Source organism: Oncorhynchus masou, unplaced genomic scaffold (assembly GCF_036934945.1).
Source record: "Oncorhynchus masou masou isolate Uvic2021 unplaced genomic scaffold, UVic_Omas_1.1 unplaced_scaffold_1110, whole genome shotgun sequence".
NCBI classification, from domain to species: Eukaryota; Metazoa; Chordata; class Actinopteri; order Salmoniformes; family Salmonidae; genus Oncorhynchus; species Oncorhynchus masou.
In genome coordinates, this window is record NW_027000825.1 from 69,488 (window position 1) to 81,156 (window position 11,669).

At 44.1% G+C, this 11,669-nt stretch overlaps 1 pseudogene; it reads left to right on the plus strand.

Moving 5' to 3' along the window:
- The first annotated feature begins 2,255 nt into the window (after positions 1 to 2,255).
- On the plus strand, positions 2,256 to 11,434 carry LOC135529155 (protein ANKUB1-like; annotated as a pseudogene).
- The last annotated feature ends 235 nt before the right edge of the window (positions 11,435 to 11,669 follow it).

Below are 11,669 nucleotides of genomic sequence, written 5' to 3' on the forward strand. Positions count from 1 at the left end.
AAAAGAAGGTCGACGACATCCGATCCTCGTTGCTAAGTCAAACGACACCGCTGGTTCTGCTCACACTGCCCCACCCTGTGCTCTGACCTCTTTCTCCCTCTCTCTCCAGATGAAATCTCGCTTCTTGTGACGGCCGGCCGCCCAACAACCTGCCCGCTTGACCCTATCCCCTCCTCTCTTCTCCAGACCATTTCCGGGGACCTTCTCCCTTACCTCACCTCGCTCATCAACTCATCCCTGACCGCTGGCTACGTCCCTTCCGTCTTCAAGAGAGCGAGAGTTGCACCCCTTCTGAAAAAACCTACACTCGATCCCTCCGATGTCAACAACTACAGACCAGTATCCCTTCTTTCTTTTCTCTCCAAAACTCTTGAACGTGCCGTCCTTGGCCAGCTCTCCCGCTATCTCTCTCAGAATGACCTTCTTGATCCAAATCAGTCAGGTTTCAAGACTAGTCATTCAACTGAGACTGCTCTTCTCTGCATCACGGAGCGCTCCGCACTGCTAAAGCTAACTCTCTCTCCTCTGCTCTCATCCTTCTAGACCTATCGGCGGCCTTCGATACTGTGAACCATCAGATCCTCCTCTCCACCCTCTCCGAGTTGGGCATCTCCGGCGCGGCCCACGCTTGGATTGCGTCCTACCTGACAGGTCGCTCCTACCAGGTGGCGTGGCGAGAATCTGTCTCCTCGCCACGCGCTCTCACCACTGGTGTCCCCCAGGGCTCTGTTCTAGGCCCTCTCCTATTCTCGCTATACACCAAGTCACTTGGCTCTGTCATAACCTCACATGGTCTCTCCTATCATTGCTATGCAGACGACACACAATTAATCTTCTCCTTTCCCCCTTCTGATGACCAGGTGGCGAATCGCATCTCTGCATGTCTGGCAGACATATCAGTGTGGATGACGGATCACCACCTCAAGCTGAACCTCGGCAAGACGGAGCTGCTCTTCCTCCCGGGGAAGGACTGCCCGTTCCATGATCTCGCCATCACGGTTGACAACTCCATTGTGTCCTCCTCCCAGAGCGCTAAGAACCTTGGCGTGATCCTGGACAACACCCTGTCGTTCTCAACCAACATCATGGCGGTGGCCCGTTCCTGTAGGTTCATGCTCTACAACATCCGCAGAGTACGACCCTGCCTCACACAGGAAGCGGCGCAGGTCCTAATCCAGGCACTTGTCATCTCCCGTCTGGATTACTGCAACTCGCTGTTGGCTGGGCTCCCTGCCTGTGCCATTAAACCCCTACAACTCATCCAGAACGCCGCAGCCCGTCTGGTGTTCAACCTTCCCAAGTTCTCTCACGTCACCCCGCTCCTCCGCTCTCTCCACTGGCTTCCAGTTGAAGCTCGCATCCGCTACAAGACCATGGTGCTTGCCTACGGAGCTGTGAGGGGAACGGCACCGCAGTACCTCCAGGCTCTGATCAGGCCCTACACCCAAGCAAGGGCACTGCGTTCATCCACCTCTGGCCTGCTCGCCTCCCTACCATTGAGGAAGTACAGTTCCCGCTCAGCCCAGTCAAAACTGTTCGCTGCTCTGGCCCCCAATGGTGGAACAAACTCCCTCACGACGCCAGGACAGCGGAGTCAATCACCACCTTCCGGAGACACCTGAAACCCCACCTCTTCAAGGAATACCTAGGATAGGATAAGTAATCCTTCTCACCACCCCCCCCTTAATGATTTAGATGCACTATTGTAAAGTGGCTGTTCCACTGGATGTCAGAAGGTGAATTCACCGATTTGTAAGTCGCTCTGGATAAGAGCGTCTGCTAAATGACTTAAATGTAAATGTGTAAATGTCACAAACGCCTTGTGGTCACATGTTATTTTAGGGCGTGGCTCCGCATTCGTGACCGGTTCTCTTATTTCTATTTTCCGGTATCCGTTCGTGCTGGAATTTGCTATTAATACTTTTCTCATGCCGAAACCGGATTCGATACATACCGGTAGTTAAATGTCAAAAATTATTATATTCGCAATGTCATTAAACAACAACAACAACATAAATAGTTACTACATTTTCGAAACATGATTTTGTCATCAGTTTAGTACCATTTGTTTGATTTTGTGGACCCACGACGAGACTTTATCCATGTTAGCTAGTTGCTAGCGACGCTAGTCAGCATAGGCTGCTACGTGATAAACAGTTTGCGTTAGCGAATTAGCTACCTAGCTAGCCAGCCTAACAAGCTGTCACATCCAGTGGAAACCGATGCAACCCTGCTGCCAAATAAGGGCTAGCTCGATGACCCGTGGTAACAGTGAGGTCCCCATGAGTTTCAAGGCTTTAATAAGTGCTATCGTGCAGAAAAAGCGAATAAAATACTGGTTGATGAGCTAGCTAAATTAGCTAGCAAGACGGGTATGACCGTTAACAGCGTGTATGCACAAAAGCATGACGACACATTGAATATAAGTGAAGCAGGCATGCAGAACGAGATCGCCCCACCAAGCCAGATTAGTAGAGGGGTACAACAACGCCGGGACACAGAGGCATAGCTCATACAATTATATTTTGTTCCAGTCATTGACAATACATGTTGAAAAATAAACACCTGCGTCAAATATATTGCATCGCATGCTTGTGCAAAGACAGGTTGCATGAATTTTTTAAATAATCCGGTGACCACTAGATGGCCTCGTATATCCACATTTAGATCAACTGTTCTTGATTTTTCATCAGTACTGTGAATGACAAGCCCACTGAATCAAGTTTAATAATCGTTATACTCAGCAGGTAGAGGCCTCGGTACTTCAAATCAGTGCTTAATTTGAGCCAGAACAGGATCCGGCACCTTTCCGTTCTGGACTGCTTTGTTCCGGAACCTATTTGGCCGAATCCGGTACCTCTCGTGCCATGAAAAATCATTTTCACTTTTTGCTATGTAACAATTATAATAAAAGCGATCAAAGTTCATTCGAGTTGCCTCTTCGTCAATTATCCTGCCCCCTCATCTCTCCAGAGTTGCACTTCATCATTTGTTTCCTTATAGAATCATAGCTGCATGAAGGGTTCTGGAGGAATGTTCTAAAGTTACGGAATTACTGCTGTCTGTTCAGAAATAAATTATATCATTCATAATAGCCTAATACGTCATGAGAAGCCCTATAATTTAGCTACAGAGGACCAATAGCTTATTTTTTAAATAGCCGAGCTGTGGATTGTAGCCCAATAACAAATAGCCTACAGTTGGGAACGCGAGGCAAATCTGTCAGCGAAAAAACAGCACGCAGACAAAACAGGCCTTTTGCAATATTTCAAATACAATCGAGGGAAAACACAGGTTGAAAAGCAATGACTCTTGCTGAAAAGATAAGACTATGCTGTAGACTACCAAAATATTTGATCAACTCCCAAACATTGTTTTACAAAACAGAGAGAGAGAGAGATAGGCTTTTGACACGAGCGCATCGACAATCTCCAGCCAGTGAGCTGCGCATCATTGGGTGAGTCAGTGAAACTGGAAAGCATTTTTAGGACTAATTTCCTCCTCATGTTGTAGCCTACTATATGTTTCTCCACAAACCTAGGCCTATAGGCTATTGATGGATTCAATACAAGGTCGTTTTTATTGATCTCAGATACTAAGTTTGTCAGTGTCAAAGTAGTCTGCCATTTCGATCATTTGTGCGGATTAAAAAAAGATGATGCCAAAGTCTCCAGTCATGTAAAATTATGTAGAATTTCACGAAATGCGGTTTTAAAAAGGCCAACACTTTCCCGGACCCTGGGCTACTAAAACTGTTCCCCATGTGTGTGTAACAGGGTTGGTTATGTTTCCACTTACCTCTAAAGAAATGTGTATTTACTGCTAACACAGTTGTCTTCATGCTACAGATTTTGCCATCGACAGCCATCAATACCGTTAAGCCCTGCACAACTAACGTGCTGTTTCCCATTTAACAACAGGTATTTACACATGTTATATGTTGTATTGTATTTTTGAATTTTGTTCACCCAGTATGAAAATGTGATGCAATGGATTTTGCCATCCACAGCCATCAATACCGTTAAGCCCTGCACAACTAACGTGCTGTTTCCCATTTAACAACAGAAATAAATGCTCAACTGGGACCACTGGCCGAAGTTATTTATATTGAGAAAACACAACCCATGGAGAGTACATATACATCTGTACCTTCTATAAGTGGCTCTACCCAAATGTGATGATATGCCTTCAATGCTCTATAATAATAGGTGATCTTTTTTCTCATGAGTTCTGGTACCACAGAACCCCCCCCTCTAGCACTCACTCTTTGTTCTGGCACCTCCCAATTTACAAATTAAGCTCTGCTTCAAATCTTTATTTTACAAGGCAAGCCTCTTGAAACTCTGGGGGGCGCTATTTCATTTTTGGATGAAAAACGTTCCCGTTTTAAACAAGATATTTTGTCACAAAAAGATGCTCGACTATGCATATAATTGATAGCTTTGGAAAGAAAACACTCTGAATTTTCCAGAACTGCAAAGATATTGTCTGTGAGTGCCCTAGAACAGGAGCTACAGGCAAAACCAAGATGAAACGGCAACCAGGAAATGAGCAGGATTTTTGAGGCTCTGTTTTCCATTGTCTCCTTATATGGCTGTGAATGCGACAGGAATGAGCCTGCCCTATCTATCGTTTCCCCAAGGTGTCTGCAGCATTGTGACGTATTTGTAGGCATATCATTGGAAGATTGACCATAAGAGACTACATTTTCCAGGTGTCCGCCCGGTGTTCTCCGTCGAAATTGGTGCGTCATTTTCAGCTGCTGGTATTTTTCCATGGGATTCTGAGGGGAAAGCAGGCTTCCGCTGAACGGCATATCAATGAAGAGATATGTGAAAAAACACCTTGAGGATTGATTCTAAACAACGTTTGCCATGTTTCGGTCGATATTATGGAGTTAATTCGGAAAAAGTTTGAAGTTTTGGTGACTGAATTTTCGGTTCGTTTCGGTAGCCAAATGTGATGTACAAAACGGAGCGATTTCTCCTACACAAAGATTCTTTCAGGAAAAACTGAACATTTGCTATGTAACTGAGAGTCTCCTCATTGAAAACATCCGAAGTTCTTCAAAGGTAAATTATTTTATTTATTTGGTTATCTGGTTTTTGTGAAAATGTTGCGTGCTAAATGCTACGCAAAATGCTAAGCTAGCTTGCAATACTCTTACACAAATGCTTGATTTGCTATGGTTCAAAAGCATATTTTGAAAATATGAGATGACAGTGTTAAGAAAAGGCTAAGCTTGAGAGCAGGCATATTATTTTCATTTCATTTGCGATTTTCAGAAATCGTTAACGTTGCTACCTAACCCTACCTACGCCTACCTAACCCTACCTAACCCTACCTACCCCTACCGAACCCTTCCTAACCCTACCTACCCCTACCTAACCCTACCCCTACCTAACCCTACCTAACCCTACCCCTACCTAACCATACCCCTACCTACCCCTACCTAACCCCATACCTACCCCTACCTAACCCTACCTACCCCTACCTACCCTACCGGCTACCCATGTCATTTCTTCTGTGAGCTGCTCCATACCAAAACCAGTTGAGAGCTGTGTGCCATTTGCTGCCTGCAGAAACTAGGCTGTGTGTGCTTCGAGCACGTTAATGTATTTCACTGCTTTGTGACTGTGTAGGCTACACTGTGCATGATTTCTCTATTGTACTACATAACTGATGAGTGGTGTACCTCTACGACACTATTTTCATATGCATCGGGTGAGGATTTAACCCTCCTGTTGTGTTCCAGTCGAATTGGACCGATTTACAAGTTTTCTCTCTGAAAAAGTGTAGTTCATTTTAATCTGATTGTCATCAGGTTCCATGTCTTTGTTCACACAGGGCATCTGAGGCTGTATTCACGATCCCGGATCCGGGATGGGTAGTATCAAGAGGTGATATATATATAGTGTGGTGATATATAGTGTGGTGATATATAGTGTGGTGATATATATAGTGTGGTGATATATATAGTGTGGTGATATATATAGTGTGGTGATAATATAGTGTGGTGATATATAGTATGGTGATATATATATAGTATGGTGATATATATATAGTATGGTGATATATATAGTGTGGTGATATATATAGTGTGGTGATATATATGGTGTGGTGATATATAGTGTTGTGATATAAAGTATGGTTATATAGTATGGTGATATATAGTGTGTTGATATATAGTGTGGTGATATATATAGTATGGTGATATATGGTGATATATAGTGTGGTGATATAGTGTGGTGATATAGATAGTGTGGTGATATAGATAGTGTGGTGATATAGATAGTGTGGTGATATAGATAGTGTGGTGATATAGATAGTGTGGTGATATATAGATAGTATGGTGATATATATAGTATGGTGATATATATAGTATGGTGATATATATAGTATGGTGATATATATAGTGTTGTGATATATAGTGTTGTGATATAAAGTATGGTTATATAGTATGGTGATATATAGTGTGGTGATATATAGTGTGGTGATATATAGTGTGGTGATATATAGTATGGTTATATATAGTGTGGTGATATATAGTGTGGTGATATATATAGTATGGTGATATATATATAGTGTGGTGATCAAATCAAATTTATTTATATAGCCCTTCGTACATCAGCTGATATCTCAAAGTGTTGTACAGAAACCCAGCCTAAAACCCCAAACAGCAAGCAATGCAGGTGTAGAAGCACGGTGGTTAGGAAAAACTCCCTAGAAAGGCCAAAACCTAGGAATAAACCTAGAGAGGAACCAGGCTATGTGGGGTGGCCAGTCCTCTTCTGGCTGTGCCGGGTAGAGATTATAACAGAACATGGCCAAGATGTTCAAATGTTCATAAATGACCAGCATGGTCAAATAATAATAAGGCAGAACAGTTGAAACTGGAGCAGCAGCACGGCCAGGTGGACTGGGGACAGCAAGGAGTCATCATGTCAGGTAGTCCTGGGGCATGGTCCTAGGGCTCAGGTCCTCCGAGAGAGAGAAAGAAAGAGAATTAAAGAGAGCATATGTGGGGTGGCCAGTCCTCTTCCGGCTGTGCCGGGTGGAGATTATAACAGAACATGGCCAAGATGTTCAAATGTTCATAAATGACCAGCATGGTCAAATAATAATATTTCAGGTCCTCCGAGAGAGAGAAGGAGGGAATGAGAGAACGCACACTTAGATTCACACAGGACACCGAATTGGACAGGAGAAGTACTCCAGATATAACAAACTGACCCCAGCCCCCCGACACATAAACTACTGCAGCATAAATACTGGAGGTTGAGACAGGAGGGGTCAGTTATATAGTGTGGTGATATATAGTATGGTGATATATATAGTATGGTGATATATATAGTATGGTGATATATATAGTATGGTGATGTATAGTGTGGTGATATATATAGTATGGTGATATATATATAGTATGGTGATATATATAGTATGGTGATATATATATTATGGTGATATATAGTATGGTTATATAGTATGGTTATATAGTATGGTTATATAGTATGATTAGGTGATTTAGTTAATTCAAACAGGTGCCATTAATACAGGTCACGAGTGGAGGACAGAGGAGCCTCTTAAAGAAGAAGTTACAGGTCTGTGAGAGCCAGAAATTTTGCTTGTTAGTAGGTGACAAAATACTTATTTTCCACCATAATTTGCACATAAATTCATTAAAAATCCTACAATGTGATTTTTCTGGATTTTTTTTCTCATTTTGTCTGTCATAGTTGACGTGTACCTATGATGAAAATTACAGGCCTCTCATCTTTTTAGGTGGGACAACTTGCACAATTGGTGGCTGACTAAATACTTTTTTGCCCCACTGTATAGTGTGGTGGGATATAGTATGGTGATATATAGTATGTTGAGGTCACCCTGCTTGAGACTTAAAGTAATATTGCCCTTGCTCAACCAAGACCATGGTTATGGTAGAGTGATTGGTTAGTAAGAACACTGCTTTATACTGAGACCATGGTTATGGTAGAGTGATTGGTTAGTAAGAACACTGCTTTATACTGAGACCATGGTTATGGTAGAGTGATTGGTTAGTAAGAACACTGCTTTATACTGAGACCATAGTTATGGTAGAGTGATTGGTTATTAAGAACACTGCTTTATACTGAGACCATGGTTATGGTAGAGTGATTGGTTAGTAAGAACACTGCTTCGTGAGTGTGAAGTGTTGTTGTACAGAGGTCCCTGGGTACATGTCCAGAGCCAGACAGGGACAGAACTCACTCTGTTCCACAAAGTTCTGTGGAAGATTTGCTAACAGAGGAGAGTGTTTATGTATCTAAGTACAAATTTAACCATCAGAATAATGTTTATTTGTGTTCCTTACTCCTTACTTACACATCCCATCATTGACATAGTCAAAGCCAGACCTTCTGTCTGTCTCTCCTTCTTGCTGGTTGACTAGAGTGGAAATCTATAGTATTGTATGGTTGACCTGGGATAGAGCTGAAATGTGGCCCGATGTCGTGTTGCCTTTGTACCAAACACCCTTACAGTCATAAACCTTTTCCCCATGTAATCGTCTCGACCTCAGTCTGGTGTTCGCTAACAGTATCTGAAGAGTCTGTATACCCAGTGGTGTATAGTACAGTAGAGCACAGCAGCGTACAGCAGACAGAGTACAGCAGAGTACACCAGACAGAGTACAGCAGAGTACAGTAGAGCACAGCAGGCCGTATAGTAGGAGAAGAAGAGGCCCTTTGGGTTCATTGAAATACATATTCATAATATTTCTGTTAACAATTTAATTGCACCCAGTCCTCAATTTAATTTTCACCCAGATTAGTGTTCAATTTAATCTGCACCCAGATTACTGTTGAATGTGATAGAACAAAACTCAGTACAGCACATGAATTAGAACATGTTGTTACAAATTTGAGCCAAGATATGGTGGTAGATTATAAGTTTAAATAGCATGGACCTTTGATTTGTCTCTGGATAGAAATTGCCCTTGGGCACAGATCTAGGATCAGTTTACTCTCACAAAATCCTAACCTTTACCATTAGCAGTAAAAACACAAACCAGACCTAAGATCAGTGCAAAGGAGCCACTTCATCTTACCCCTGTAATTATATGACTCCTAACTTATATATACTGAGTGTACCAAACATTAGAAACACCTTCCTAATATTGAGTTGCACCCCGCCTTTTGCCATCAGAACAGCCTCAATTCGTTGGGGCATGGACTCTACAAGGTGTTTGAAAGCGTTCCCCAGGGATGCTGGCCCATGTTGACTCCAATGCTTCCAACAGTTGTGCCAAGTTGGCTGGATTTTCTTTGGGTGGTGGACCATTCATGATACACACAGGAAACTGTTGAGTGTGAAAAACCCCAGCAGCATTGCAGTTCTTGACACAAACCGGTGCACCTGGCACCTACTACCCCTTTCAAAGGCACTTAAATATTTTGTCTTGCCCATTCACCCTCTGAATGGCACACATACACAATCCATGCCTCAATTGTCTCAAGGCTTAAAAATCCTTCTTTAACCTGTCCGCTCCCCTTCATCTACACTGCAGTGGATTTAACAAGTGACATCATTAAGGGATCATAGCTTTCACCTGGATTCACCTGGTCAGTCTTTGTCATGGAAAGAACAGGTGTTCATAATGTTTTGTTTACTCGGTGTATAAACACAACATAGGTATTTATGTAAAACAAGTGAATTTACTGTATGTCCATGGTCTTATACTTCATCGGGTGCCGGTGGTGCGTGTGTTCAGTGCCGTGACGGGGGAGACCCTCTCAGTCTTGGGCACTGTGTTTCTCCTGAGTACGTCTGTGGCCAGGCTCATGACCCTGGTGTCCCAGTAGTGTGGGCTTCCCGTCAGCTCCTTCAGACTGAGCTCTCCCACCGGCCTGCAACTCTACGACTGCAACCGGCTGCACGACTACGCCATTGACCTGGGTATGGCCTTCCTTGTGCAGTAGATCAATGGTCCTCTGGCTCAACACCTTATGGATGTAACACAGAGACAAATGGACTGTATGGAACACATTCTTGGTTCATGGCAACCAGGAGGACAACCTGCATGTGTCTCTGTCTCCCAGGGGCTACTCTACGGTTGGACACCTGGGATGGGTGGGCGGAGTTCCTCAGAGGCTGCTTCCTGGGACACAGACTGACCGTCCAACGACACCTGTCTAGGGAGAGACCTGTGATGAGGTCAGAATACACATCTACACACTGAACTGTATGATAGACTTACTATCAACAGTGATGGTACTGAACCTTTATATAGCTTACCATGATGGTACTGAACCTTTATATAGCTTACAATGATAGTACTGAGCCTTTATATAGCTTACAATGATTGTACTGACCCTGTATATAGCTTACAATGATAGCACTGACCCTGTATATAGCTTATATTCTCGTGTATTCTCGTGCGTGTCATTGAGCCGGTGGGGTTCACCCTTACCGTGAGTGGTGCCACCAGACGGCCCACCCCGACGTCGCCAAGTGTCCCGCTGTCGCCTCTTTATCGCCAACAGCGTTCTGACCCTTACCTGTCGGGATCCCCAGGGTCATGACCCCCTGAGGATCGCCCTTCAGTAGGGCCACAGGGAGTGTGTGCGTCACCTGGCCACCAAGCTGTGCTCTGTGGTGGTCCTCCCAGGTATGGCCCTGCCCATGCGGACATACCTCCAGATAAAGGGCTGGGTGAGGCTGGGGCAGAGGAGGGCAGCATCCAGGCACTGCATGGGCCTCAACAGGGCTCCGTTCAGGACCAGGGTGGGCGACATGGTCCTGGTGGACGGCTTCACCCTCCCCAAGATGTCCTCCAAGCCCAGGAGGGTGAGGCCAAGGCGGGTATCAGGGTGATGTCCACAGCCTCTCGACGTTTGACCCCCATCAACTGCCCATCTCATGTATCCTGCCCGCTCTGCGCCCTGGCATCCCAGGATAAACCTCTTCAACTACCGAAGCTCCACCCTGTGGCCACGAGTGATGAAAGAGAGAAGAAGAGGGGATGTGGAGGGCATATTTACCCAATAAACTAAAGTAACAAATGATAAAACAGTTGAACTTGTCCGGTGGCCATTTGATTAATTGTTCAGCAGTCTTATGACTTGGGGTTAGAAGCTGTTATAGCTTTACCCTAACAAGTCCTGAAACAAATCATGAGCCAACTATCATGCTTAGAAGGTATATCGTGTCAGTCTTATTGGTTCACCCTAACAAGTTGTTTCAGTATGGGGAGAGGATAGAATGTAAGGGCGCTTCCTTAATGTATTGAGGCCATTACATATACAGTATTTCACAATGCTAGGACACAGATTTGGTCTCCTAACCTCTTGTTCTGGTTGATTGACTCTCTAACAGTGCCTTCACACAGAGACCATGGTTGCAGCAGCTGAATGTAGCGCGGACTCTGGCCAGGAGGAGTGCTCAGCACATTGGGTAGACACCAGGATCCTGGTCATCAGGCAGATTAAACTGAAACAAGGAGGGACAACCTGGAATTGTCCAAAAATGAACTCTTATTTGAGTTGTTATTTTTACAGTGAACAAGATGAGACTTTGGAACGGATGATGCCTGAAACAATGCGGACTACTTAGAATTTCGTTCCTTTGGATGATGCTTATAGATATAGTCAGTACTGTGTTTGATTTGTGTGCAGAAAGTTTACAACGGCAGG